This window comes from Vigna unguiculata, chromosome 9, assembly GCF_037176805.1.
Source record: "Vigna unguiculata cultivar grain cowpea cultivar isolate G323 ecotype 2 chromosome 9, ASM3717680v1, whole genome shotgun sequence".
Classification (NCBI taxonomy): Eukaryota; Viridiplantae; Streptophyta; class Magnoliopsida; order Fabales; family Fabaceae; genus Vigna; species Vigna unguiculata.
Genome location: NC_140800.1, coordinates 12,342,858 through 12,357,794, shown reverse-complemented (window position 1 = coordinate 12,357,794; position 14,937 = coordinate 12,342,858). Strand labels below are relative to the sequence as shown.

Genomic DNA, 14,937 nt, shown 5'->3' with positions numbered 1-14,937 from the left:
TATTAATATATTGTAGTTAAATAAATTATTTAGTTTCAAAATAATTTAACTTATTCACCATACACATATTTCAGTCTTAGTACTTTTTGACATTCAACTTTCCCCTCTTCTTCGACTTTCCCCCTTTTCTTTGACAGCGAGCTCGACTTATTTTCCCCATTTCTTTATCGACCATGAGTGAAAAGCCTTAATTATGGAAGTTTCGGGAAAGCGATTTCCACATTTGTTTTTTTCCCCATCATCACATAACACTCACATAGAGATGAGAGGGACAAAGAGACCATGAGGAGACGAAACAAGAAAGCCACAACGAAGAACGCAAGAATGAGAACAACATGAGCACTCATAGCGCCGACGACGAGCTCACTAACAACGACGACAATTACCCGCGGGCCACGGTGGTTATCGAGCCAGGTTCGTTCTCGTTGTAGAATTATTTTTTTCTTTTCTCATTGTCGTTTACCCTAATCGTTGATGTTTTGTCTCCTAACAGTTGTGAAGGTAACTATGTGGCGACAGTCACCCACGGCGGCGTCGGTCTCCCACAACAACAACATAATAAGTGCGCTTCCTTCCCTTCCCAATTAATTTTATGTTTCTTCATTTTTCTTTGCTGCTTAATTGTGTTTATAGATAATTATTGAACTCAAATGAAATGCAATTTGATTGTTATAGTTTAGGAACACCATATTTTGCTTACTCTCTTGCCTTTTTAGCTTTTCCTTATGTTCATACAGGAATTTAATATTCTTTGTTTGATAGAATTGGCATTGTTTATTTTTATGAGTATTTAATTTGGCTGAATTCCAACTCCAATTGTTGTAGTCGTGGAAGTTAATTATTTTATTTGAGGACTCCAATATTTTATTAGTGGTGTTGTTGTTATTGTTGTGAAGTGTTTGTTGTGTGATAAGCTTATTTACAGGCAGTAACATAGGGTGCTTTCTAAGTTGATAATGGAGGTGGGTTATACATAGTAGCCTGTGTGTTATTTCTTACTGCATTTTGTATCAATGTCATGTTAATTATATTAATTTACTAATGGGGAAAATAGTTTAATAGGAACAATGTTATTCTAAGTGTATCGTAAAGAAAAGAGACCTCAAATGTTCTTAAAAGTCCTCCAAACTCCAAAACTTATTTTTCCTTGTCACTGATGAACACAATAAATAAGCCCAAGTCCATTATAAGTGACCATGTTCGGTGTGTGAGTGAATGTCTTGAGCCTAATAATGTTTAAATATAAAAAGATATTGAGGATAACCACCCTTTGTAACTCTCGATTCCTTTGATGACGTTGCTAGCAAACAATGGTTTTCCTCTCTAAAAGGCAGTTGAATCAGTTGCAAACAAGTGTCTATTCACATACTTCTTTTAAAGTTGATGTTAAACTCACTAAGAAATAAGTGAAATATTTGACTAATTGAGAGGTAGATCACACAATGTACTTGTGATGAGATACGAGCCATCGTAGACCTCTTGGCGTCTTAAAGTATTAAATATACTTATTAGTTGAAAGGCAACTTGTGAGGGAAAAGAGTTGAAAAATGTTCCAAATGTTTAAGATAGCCCTTGCATAGCCATGGTGTATGTGTTAGAAAAACTCTAAGAAATTAAAAAAGAATTGTCTGTTACATATTACCATACATTAGTTTCTTTACTTACTTGTAGGTTAGTGGATGGATTGGAAATATGATTGCTTGTACCTCCCAAAGTAAGAATGCTTAATGCTACTAAATTGTTGAGGAAAGTGAAACCATAGCATCTACCAACAGTGTTGCTATTGTTCCAGCATTGATAAAAGAGTACAAGGCAATGTATATTGTAGGGGAGGAATCTAAAAATATAATAGTAGAGTTTGAGTAAAAAACATAGCGAAAAATATAAGCCCCATTTTTTTCAGTTCTAAAGCGTTTTGGGTCTGGCCTTTTCATGGGCCTAAGGCCAGCCCATTTGAGGACCCCCAATACCCCTTTCCAGCCCCCTAATCCTCACTTGTCTCATTTTTGAAAAACAGTTTCTCCCCCTCCTTTGTAGCATTTGAGAGCTCTGCTAGGGCACATGAAACCTTCCATTTTTGAGCTAGCTAAATCAGTTATGCCTCCAAGTAAATGGACCTTAGAACTTTCTTGCTCTTTCTTCTCTTTTTCCTGTTCGAGTATGTAGGTTTGGATTAGGGTTCATCCTTATGCCCATGTTCTGTGTTTATATACACGTTTCAGCTCACTGTTTGATTCCTGGAGCTACGGTGTTCCTCGGCTAAGAGTTTGCCTTTGTTTTCTAGCGTTATCGAGGTAAGGGAAGCTAGGGTTTCACGTTATTTCTATTTTATGTGATTAGTGTTTTGTTGAATATGAGACAAGATTGGGGAAAACGTTAATTTTTGGTATATTTCCATGTTAGGGGTTCAAATATTCATGAAAGTGTGATATTTGACGTTATTTTTCGTATTCTGGAAGTGTCGCGTGGTCGCTAGGCGAGTGCCCTGGGTAGCTGGGCGACTATGTCTTTTTCTCATATGCACAGTTTTAGTAAAATTGATTTTCCCGACTCATTAATCATTTGATTGAGCTCAAATTTGGACATTTGGTTCATAACATGCTATTTTGTGATTTGACTAGTTCGATCGTCGATTAGATGTCTGTACCTTGAGAAATGTGTCACGCATTATTACAGTAATTTTGGTTTTGTGATAATAAATTTTCTTAGGAATTTTGGTGTAAGAATTAGGTTGTGTGTTGTGCTTGATTGTATGGAATTGCAGGTACTTAAATGTTGGCACTCACTTATTTAGGATAAACACTATTTCATGATATATGTATGTCATGGTATGCATTTATAAAGTATGAGATTAAATGAAATCTTGTTATGTTGAGTATGAAATGGAAAACATGACTTGTTTGGTTGGTGGTGGATTGGCATGAGACTTGAATGATTGAGATGGCATGTGGAAATTGTTGGTAAAAAAGTTTCAAGGGAAACTCTTGCTGATGGTGGTTAGTGTATACCTTGATATAGGAGATGTCTAGATAAAGGAAGGTATCATGAACTTTAATAATTGTTCATGCTCACATAGAGCAGAATGATTTATGTGGTGAGAGTGGCAGGAGGTCCTAGTCTTGGGACATATTGGGTCCAAGACATTAGAGGATTAACCCTGTGTATGGTTGGGTGATAACCCCTTGCGTCTAGACTCTACAGAGTTTAGAAACCAGCACAGGTGCATACTTCCTTTAGAATTTTATATCAAGAGTATGATCCGAATATTGAGTTAGAAAGTCCTTTAATTATTTGCTTTCACATGTATTGGGTGCTTACTGTTTTGCTTGTTATAACATGTTTTATAATCTGCTTGCTCAATAACATGTTAAATATTTTACTCTAGCTTACCCTTTCTCTTTGTGTATGTTCTCTTCTTTGACTTTTTCCTTTTGCGATGATCACCAAATCCTTGGTGGGAGCAGATGTGGAGACTCTTGGTGATCGTGATGTTGGCGGGGAGGCTGTGTTAGGATTACAGAGGGGGTTTCACTGGGGAGAACAACACCAATGAGATCTGAGCCTAACCACATAAGACACTGACACCACTCTCAACCCAAAACCTTAAGGCAATGGGTTTATGGGTCTTGATTCTTATATAGTGGTCAATGTGGGACTTAGACTCACACTTGGATTCCTAACAATCTCCCCTTCAATGGTGAGTCCCTTCAACCACATTGGTACAGTCCCCCTCCAGTGGAAGCTGCCCAACCACGAGTACTCATTTTCTGCCCTTTTCTGTACCGCCGTTCTTTTTAACGGGACACGCTTTACCTGACCAACACTGTTAGGAAGACTTTCGATACTAGGACCATACTGCACTCGTCTAAGCCGGTATTAACCATCGGCTCTGATACCACTTGTTAGGATTACAGAGGGGGTTTCACTGGGGAGAACAACACCAATGAGATCTGAGCCTAACCACATAAGACACTGACACCACTCTCAACCCAAAACCTTAAGGCAATGGGTTTATGGGCCTTGATCCTTATATGGTGCTCTACTTTCTTAATTCTGGTCAATGTGGGACTTAGACTCACACTTGGATTCCTAACAGGCTGCGATGTAGTTAGGCTTCCTAGATCCTTTATTGCTTATTATTGAACATTTCTTCTTGTGTATTGTTATCTTGTAGTTTCTTGCTCTTTGGAAAATTTCAAATTTAATCTAATCTGTGTTTAGATTATTTTCATGGCATTATGTTGTGTCTTTGGGCTTCTATTCCAGTATAATTTGGGATAACTGAAAAAGGTTAATTTTAATATACTTTATGTCGGTGCTCTATTTTATACTATAAACATGAGGCGTTCTATAAATTATAATTATTCTACTAAATTGGGACGTTACAAAAAAGCATAAGTTTATGCACTATCACTAATAATATTCTAAAATTCTGCTTTATTATCACATTTTTCATGTTTAAATTTTGTCAGTGGAAAAGAAGGAAAATAGGGGGAAAGTTGAATAATATATGATCTGATTATGAGATGTGTATTAGATTCAAACAAATAGCATGTATTTTTGTTATTAACTTAGTTAAATACAAATTTTACTTAAGTTTTGAATTGATTCTCGCTGGCTTTGAATTTAGTAAATATTTTGGTTTAAATGGGCTAGACAAGTGATAGTTCACTGATTCTCAATATCATTCATTGATGCTTGGTAAACAATTCACATTCACTAATTTTTTTTCCAATGACGAAGATATAACAAAGCATATTATCCATTCATATTTACACAACAAGTAAATCAATTTTATTACACAAAATATCTAAAGGGACACCAAGGTTGGTTGGGAATAATTAAGACAAAAGCTCGTAGTAGAATTGTTGATAATATAGTAAGTCAAGTTGAGCATGAGACTCCATACCAAGATGACGAGCTTATTCAACTTCAAGTAGTGTTATATGTTGATTCAGACTTCATTCAAGATTCTCTTGCTCATGTTAGTGGTGAGGGAGAAGAAATCGATATACACTTACTAAATGATACAAACAAAGAAGAAGAAAGTGAGGAAGAATATATTTCAAGTGAGAGTGACATCAATAGTGATGACACAAATACCTCTTTGGTAATTCATGAATTAAAAGTGATTTTATAACTTGTGTTAATTATGTTTTACATTAATATGATTGTGATTTCTAATATTTGTAGTGAATGAGGGGCAAGATAACTCACACATTTGCATGTAGGAAACATGATCAGGTTTGATTCTTTTATCATAATTAGCTAATTTTTTATTGAAAATTAATGATTCCAACATGATTACTCTATTAAATGTTATATGTGCAATAAGTTTCACTTGTAGATGACACTAAGAGGGAGAGGTGGTCGCACACCACCTAATTGTGGTGGGCATATACCACCTAATTGTGTTGGTCAAGGTGTTCATGTTCTTGAGAGAGCTTCACCCAACACCGACTCTCCCATTTCTTCTACTCATCCAACAACTATGAAATCTACACGTCCTACCTGTGAAGGACCCCCACTTCCTATAGTGCAGGAGCATCATGGTGATCATTTTGTAGGAGAATCATCTCCTATTGCCTTTTCTACAGAGGCTACTATGAATCAACCTTCACCGATACAGGGGTCAGTTGCAACTGAGTATGAATCTGACAATGTTGTTGTTCAAAGGTCGTGGCTTCATGCTGAAAAAGGAGAGTAAGTAAATTTTAATTTATTTGTTATTCTTCGATGTCATTATTTACATCTACCATTTTGAAAACATGTTTGAACATAGATTTACACTAGCAAATGGTCCTTCTACTATAATCTCATACATCATCAAGCAACAATTTGATGAACCTAGTCCCAATTGGAAGAAAATTTGAATTAAACTTTGAGACAGATGGTTTGGAGAATTTAAGGTAATTTCAAATATGTTTACTTTTAAAATGAAATTTTATTATTCTACTATGTTTGTTTCCTAACTTATTTTCATGTAGAAAGAGTATAAGTGGGATCTTGAACAAGAGCGAGTCATAAGATCAATTTTTGACACAAAAGGCTCACGTATTCTGAAAAATATAATGAACAAAGTTAGGACTGGTCAGGATAAAGGGACCTGGATTCCAACAACTGTTCGAGCAGCCTTAGACCTATATTAGAGTTCTATAGAATTCCAAAATAAAATCGTCGTTGCCAAGGCAAATCGGGCTATTGAGAAGGGAGCCTCTACATATTGTGGTAGTTCCATATCTACAGCAGCTCACTTTGAGAAAATGGTAATCTTATTATCTATTTATATTTTATATTTAATTTAAATCAATATATTAGACTTACATATTCAATTTATGTTGTGCTTATAGTCTTTTCCATTGCATTTATAGTCTTTTCCATATTATAGAGTTTCAAATATCAAAGTTCACCTTCTACTATTTTATGCAATATTTACTTTCTTGCATAAAAACCCAAATTATGGATTCATTCATTAGTTTAAATTAGTTATTAATTACACAATTATTTAGTATACATGAATCTTTTGGGAAATGATATCTCGGTCTTACCGATTACTACTTGAACGACTTGGTACACTTGCCCAAGTCTTAACAACTTTACTATAGTTGGAGGTTGAAATAAAAAGGCTAATGTGTATGGACTTGGTGCATTGAATAAAAGGTTTCCTACTTCTACAAGTGCATACTCTAGTACCATCCAAACAACAATAGTTCATCAAATAGAAGAAATGTGTGAAACTATTAAAAAATTAAATGTTAAACTAATGGCAAAGGATGCCAAGGAGAGGACACTTGAAGAAAAGATGGAGCACTTGATGAAACATCACGAGCAACAAAGGGAATGCATGCGCCAACAAGATAAGTAGATGCGCCAACAAAATGAGTAAATGAAACTTATTTAACAGTACATCAAATTGAAAAGTCTTATGCCATCTCCTCCTTCTGATCCTTCTAGTAGTGATGATATAGTAGACCAATCTTGTGATGGTAAACCATAGGACCATTAGTTATAATTTTAATTGTATGATGACTTCATATTTGCTTACAACTATATCCATTTTTCTTTTTGGAAATAGCTAGATTTCTTTCTAGTATATGGTTACAGTATATTTGGTTGCATAAAGTGAGAGAAATATATGATAAAAAGGATATGGTTCTTGTGACTAGAATATGTTAGATCATGCAATATACATTATATTAGTCTTTAATACATTATATATTTGTCTTCATTATTGTTTAGCATAATGAAATGTTTAAATATTGTGTATAAGCAGGTAAAATTATGTATACAAATGTAGATGTAAAATATATTATTGTCCATTTTTTTTGCCATTGATTTAGCCATTGAAACATATTTGTACCTATATATTTCTAGTTTTTGCCACTGATTTAGTGACCAAAAAGTATTTTAATTAGAAAAAACACCGTTCATTATTAATGACCAAAAAAGAAATGGTCGTTATTTTATCACATTTGTGACCGAATTAGAAACCAAAGTAGTTTAAAATCATATATATATATATATATATATATATATATATATATATATATATATATATATATATATATATATATAATGTCGTTAGCGACAAAAAAAGTGTCGCTAAATTTTTAATACTAGCCACTGAATTAGCTACGAAATTTTTGGTGACTAAATTGGTCTCTAAGAGTTAGACGTGACCAATTAACGACTATAATTTCGGTGGCTATTTAGCGACCAATTTCAGTCGCTAAGTGGTTTACGACTATGATTTTCACCACTACTTCTATTTAGTCTCTATTTCAGTCGCTAAACGATTTGTGACCTATTTTTGGTCATTTAGCGACCAAAATAGGTGGTAACTAAAACACACTTTTTTGTGGTGTATTGATATGTGTAACTCATTAATTTAAAAGAACCAAACTAACTCAAATACATTTTATTTAATTCTATACTTTTTTTTATATAATAATTCAATTCATCTTGTACCAATTTAGGCAATGATCTTTTTCTATATAAAAAATTAGAGGGATCCAATTCATTAGTGTAAGATTTTATTTTAATAAGTTATTATCTATATATTTATCTTTTTTTCATTAAAAGGAAAAATATACATATATAGAATGTGATATTAGAAATGGGGAATATATAATACTAGATAGAGATAAAAAGAATAAGAATTAAAAAAAGATGATTATAAAGACACTCCAAACTAGATAATAAATAATATGACATCACACTTAAGGAACCCACAACGAGCTTCCAATGCTATTTGAGATAAAAGAATACTATTGATGAGATCAAGGGTTTGTTCACTTTAGAAGATGGATTTGGAGGAGAGGGAAAGGAAGAGTTGTAGTGGATTAGATGGTGAATTGTGTATTGTTTTTTTTAAGGGATTTAAAGGTGAAAGTGACTCAATTTAGAGGTAAAGTTTGTGAAAATTTGTGAATGATTTGAATGATGAGATAGATAAAAGGAAATTTTAATAAATTAAATGTAAGATTACAACTTTGCCCTTATAGTTAAAATTAATATTAATATTAATATTAATTATTATTATTAATTATTATTTATTATTATCATTATTATTTATTATTATCATTATTATTAATTATTCTTATTATTATTATTATTATTATTATTATAAACTATTATAATTTTAAAAGAATTTTTTTTGTGTGTAAGTGAGTAGCTTTTATATGAAAAATAAAATAAAATAGGTTAAATTGGTTTCCATTTTCGTTCGAAAATATCGATTTGGTCCCTCTATTTTTATAAGTCTCAATTAGGTCCCCATCTTCGAAAAATGGTATCAATTATATCTTTTTTATTAAATTGGGTTAAACGACATTAAGAACACAATGACTAGGCAAGTTTTTGTACAAATAAATAATGACTAGGAAAAATAAAAAATAATGATGTGGATTATTATTTTTAATAATTAAACTATTAAAATCAGTCTTCCAATAGGATTTTTTGTAATGAACAGAGATTGAAATTGGATTGTGCTGCCATATTAGGGTTTTCTTATTCAAGAAAAATGGGGATTGAACACAGATAGAAGATTGAGGAGTCGCAAGGAAAATTTGATAGAAGATTGGTTTTGGTTGACAGTTTTAAACGAACTTAAACCAGTGATCTTTAGAAAATAAAATTGATAACCATGGTGACGTTCCTCGTTTGTTCTTTAGAAATGAGTGTGGCTATATTTGCGTGAAGGATGTTGGTGGGCATACCTCTGAACTGCAGTAAGGCTCTGCCAAAATGGATCATTACTATGGTAAAAAACACCTTAGGCATCCCAATAAAATCACCAGCTATATACCTACATTGGATGGATCCGTTGTGCTAAAAAAGACATAATGCTTTATCCTCTTTCTCCCACTACTTTCAGAATCACCACTCTCACTCTTGTTACTCTCATCTACTGTGTTGTATCTTCTCTTCTTGCTGCTCCTATTACTTTTTTTCTTCTATTCCTCTTACTCTTCCTTCATATATGATACTCTTCTTCTGATATTGACTCTGACACTCTCGCTATATGATCTCCTCCTCGACGAACCAGTAGAACTTTCTTTCTTCTTTTCTTCCTAGAACGCGAATACATGGTAGATCGAAATCACCTTCACCGAACAACTTAATCTTCTATCAATCTTCAATTCCCATTTCCCTTCAAATACAAAACTCCAATTTCGCATACAAAACCCCAATTTTGCATAATCCCCAAGTTATTATAAATTATGTTTTAATTATTAAAAAACAAGTTTCCATGTCAGTAATTTATTTGAATTTAATTTTCCTTGTCACTGTTTAAGCAGACATCACCATGCCAAGTCACTATTCCCTTCATGCCGACCCAATTTAACAGAAAAGGCATGATTAAATATCATTTTTTCGAAAATGGAGACCTAATTGAGACTTCTAAAAATAGAGGGATCAAATCAATATTTTTGAACGAAAATAGGGACCAAAAACATAATTTAACCAATAAAATAAATTAAAATAATGTTAGAAATATAGGTTAAGTTCTTTCTTTCTCCATAACCAATTCTTATTCCATCACCTTGCTTGTACCCTCCTTCCCCATAATTTGTTTCTTTTTTTCTCCTAATCAATTCCTCCACCATGAAATATCCCAGCATAGAGGGTAATTGTGTAAAATAAATATCCACATCTTCAAATCTTCTCCTTGTAGTGTGGATAGGTGAATGGTGGATCCTGCACATCCGTCATCACCAATATTTTTCAATCAAATCGTTCCCCCATCTACTTGCACAACAAATCCATCAAAGTGAACTCAGGGCAAGATCAAGTACACATAGCCTTGTCATTTCTTGATTAGGCTCGTGCTTGCAATGAATGTCTAACTTAGTTTGATTTAAGATAAAGAAGTTGAATTAATTTAATTTTAAAATTTAAAACACAAACAACATGATACTCAAAGATACTTTACACAAAAATTTAATCCATAAAGATTATATAAGTGTAAAAACTTTATCTCAAAGTATAATAAGAACGTGAACATTAGAATAGAATAAGAACACCACAAATGAAAAGATAGAACAAGAATTCTTGAAAGTTTACTATAAGACATGAATTTGATCCACATGATTATTCAAGTATAAAAATTTGTCTCTAAGAAGACTGTATGGACATACTCTTTAAACAAGATGTAAAATGAATAAGATAATGAAGAATAAGATACAACTCCGCTACTTAAAGGAAAGAAGAAAAAAATGGGACATGGAAACTTATAAGAGAATGAAGGTTATCATGCCACTTGAAGAAACTCCAAGCAAAGTATTGATGGAGTTGTCATTCGACCCAATGATTCAAGATAAGACTCATTTAAGAAGAGAACTCTCTACTTTTAAAAGTACTTTATAAAGTCTCAAAATCATACTCCCATCCAATGTATTAAAAATTTATTTATAATGAGAGAAGACAAATATTTATAACTTAAGACCATATGAAATTGCTTGTATATGACATTCTAATATGCAAAATTGACAACTAAATGAGAGGTATAAAATCATCTCATTTTGGATGAAAATTAAAGGTACAAATAAAGGAAAAGTTTAAATTGTAAAATTCAAAATCTAGATCTAGATCAATGGCTAAGATAAAGTCAATGCTTTCCATGTTTAAGTCACACTAAATGTCATGTCTAGTCCTCTCCCTTTATTTTGACTAGCTTTGGCATAACATTAATTAAACCCTAAATAGGATTGGTCGACTTAAGAATGATCAACACTTTCTTCTCTTACATTGTCCATAACCCTTAGCTATACGATGAGTGTATAGTTATGATTTAGCTGGATTTAGGATAAAAACTTAATTTGCATGATATTTTCATGAATTTTAGCATACCACAAACATGAAAGTAAAAAATGTTTACCATTAAACGCAACTTTTATCCATACAAATTATATAAGTGTGAAATTTCAGATCTAAGAATGAAATAACGACATGATCACAAGATCAATAACACAACGAAACAATGAAGGAGATAGAATAATGACTCTTACAAGCTCTATTGGACAAAACTTTGATCCATATGATTATTTCAGTGTGAAAGTATGCTTCTAAGCATAGAATATTCACACACAATTAAAATATGAATAAAAATAAAATAAGAAGGAGAAGGAATAAGAACATCTTGAAAGAACTTCAAGATAAGTGTCGAAAGAAGTCACAACTTCACCCTAGGATACAAGTTAAGACTTAAGCAAAAACATGGCTCTCTTCTTTCAAAGAACTCGAGAAATGTTCTAGAAAACTTCTCTCGATTCTCATATATTGAAAAGTTCTTTTACAAAAATGAAGAGTTATTTATAATCATTTTCCTAAATCAGATGAAATGTAAATACATCTAAAATTACATTTACATATGGAATATTTTCTCTTCTTCCTCACACAACACCATACATTGTCTTATCCACACGCTTAACCTCACACTTCCCACACAAAACCCTGTTCTTCTTTCATCTTATTAGGCACAAAATTAATTTGTGAAACCTTAAAAGCACATTAAATCAACAAACAAAAGAAGTAAGTTTATACTAAGACCTTTGCATTGATATATTCCTATGTTATAAAGATGGATGAACTATTTGGGACATGAACTTTGAGGTTGTACCTGAGGGAAGTTTGCGACGCACGGGCAAAGGTGAGAGGCATAGCGTATGAGAAAAAGAAGAGAAAGAAGGCTAAAATGAATGATGATGTGATGAGTATGGTGGGTTCCAGTAATGCCATTTATTGTGGTTATGGTGCTACCTTCCTTCCTCAACAGGTGTTATCTGAATCAAATGGCACAACTTCTTCTTCAATCCCTGACGGGGGAGGGTTGAAGCCTTTATCGCTCAGACCTGGAGAGCTTGGCCAAGTTGAGTTTGTCGGAGGAGAGTCAGGTGTTGACGAGCAAAACGTAGATTGTTAATGTGAACGCCTTTGAGGAGCATGCAACGAACAACGTAGGCACCCTGAAAGAGGTGATTGTGGCTGAGGGATGTAGAGTGAGAAGTTAGGGATTAAATGAAAATGATGAGAATTTTATTAAAATTTAGAGGGAATTGGAAAATTGGGAAGGGGTTTGGAAATTCAAATTTATTGAAAAATGACAATTATAAACGTCATATTTTACATGTAAAATATGTCAATTTAAAAAATAATAGTTAAAATTGACATATTTTACATGTAAAATATGGCAGTTCTCCGATTGTCGTATTATGTTGTGAAAAGTGACTGTTTTAAACAATCACCAAACAAAAATTGTCGTAATTTACATGATTTTTTGTAGTGTCGATCTAATGATTGAAAATTTATCCCTGTCTTAGGGAGTGAAATTTGAAATTCAAAATTTAAAAAGGAAATGATGAAATAGAAGAGGTTGGCCAAAAATATTGAAGCATGTCCCATGCTTGAGACATGCTTCATTCGCACTTGTCTTGCATAACTTTTTCTAATTTTCCTTGCCTTTAACGTCAATGCTTAGTATGACATTCTCCTTGGACTTACATGGACATTTTTAGCTTCAAAATGTTATGCTTCTTAGTCCTCCAATATTCACACCCTTTATCTTATTTGGGGCTTAATAGGTCTAATTATAGAAATCACTACTTACACATATTTTTACAACAAATGAATTTCTAATTTTAAAATATTTGCAAACAAAATATAATATAGTCTATACAAAATAAAATATTTTTTAAAATTTCATTTTTAAATATTGTCTTGAAAGTTTTTACTCTCAAAGGCTTCACATTTTTAAAGGAATATATTAAAACTTCACAAAAATTAAAATTAGTATTTTTTTTTGCTTAATTATGTTTTGAGTCTCCGGTAAATTTGAGAATTTTCAATTGAGTCCCTAATAAATTTTTGTTGTCTATCGAGTCCTTAAAGTTTTAAAATTTTTCAATTAAGTCCCTACAGTTAAATGTGACTATTAACTTTGTGAAGTGATAATTATTTTGCACTCTCACTTCCCGTAAATGTCACCATATAATATTTTGTTACAAGATACTTGACGAGATCTTTTCCAAATATTTATTGTATTTAACATAAATTACTTTCAAATTTAATTAAATAAAATTATAAAATAAAAAATAAAAAAATTTACCAAATTACAAAAATATAAAAAATGTAATTGTAAAATTATGAAAACAAAATTATAAAATTAAAAATTACAAAAACCAGCAAATTACAAAATTATATATATATATATATATATATAATTATAAAACTACTTGCAAAATTACAAAATTAAGAAATTACAAAATTGTGAAATTATTAAAATAAAAAAATTTTAAATTATCAAATTATCAAATTGTAATTTTTTTAACTTTTTTTTAATGTTATAATTTTATATTTCACAATTTTTTATTTTATAATTTTATAATTTTATAATTTTATAATTTTATAATTTTATAATTTTATAATTTTATAATTTTATAATTTTATAAATTTATAATTTTATAATTTTATAATTTTATAATTTTATAATTTTATAATTTTATAATTTTATAATTTTATCATTTTATAATTTTATAATTTTATAATTTTATAATTTTATAATTTTATAATTTTATAATTCTGTAATTTTATAGTTTTATAATTCTATAAATTTATAATTCTATAATTTTATAATTTCATAATTTTGATTTGTTTGTATTTTTGGTAAATTTTTTATTTTATATTTTGTAATTGTAAAATTTTGAAATACAAAATTTATAATTTTATAATTTCATAATTTCATAATTTTGTATTTTCATAATTTCATTATTTTGGTAACTATTTTTATAATTATATAATTATATAATTTTATATTTGTACATTTTTATAATATTTTACTTATAAAATCAAATATTTTTATAATTTATAATTTGTTATTATTTATAATTTTTTATTATTTTTTTTTTAAGTTTTTACGTTTTAATTTTATAATTTTGTTTTTGTAATTCCACAATCACATGCTTTATATTTTTTGTAAATTTGTATTTTTTATATTTTTATTTTGTAATTTTATAATTTAATTAACTTTAAAAAAATTATTAAATACCGTAAATATTTGGAAAAATTTTATCATCACAATCTTTTATAATAAAATATTATGTTTTGACATTTATAGAGAGGAGCCGCGTAAGATAACTTCCACATCAGAAAGTTATCTGTCACTCTTAACTATAAGAACTCAATTGAAAAAATTTAAGTTTTTTGAAGACTCGATAAACCACAAAAATTTATTAAGACTTAATTGAAAGTTCTCAAATTTATCAAAAATTCAAAATATAATTAAACTTTTTTTTTCTTTTTCATCATCTCAATATTATTATATTATTTTAAAATATCATGATGCTCCTTACGTAAGATACTTTAGCTCATCTCTTATTTAGTTGTTCTTTAATACCTACCCATAGACGCAAGAAAAAAACTTATCATTATCTCCATTAC

The 14,937-nt window shown here is 30.7% G+C and overlaps 1 pseudogene; it reads left to right on the top strand.

Moving 5' to 3' along the window:
• Positions 1–335: 335 nt before the first annotated feature.
• LOC146883539 (uncharacterized) lies at positions 336–12,424 on the top strand (annotated as a pseudogene).
• Positions 12,425–14,937: the final 2,513 nt, after the last annotated feature.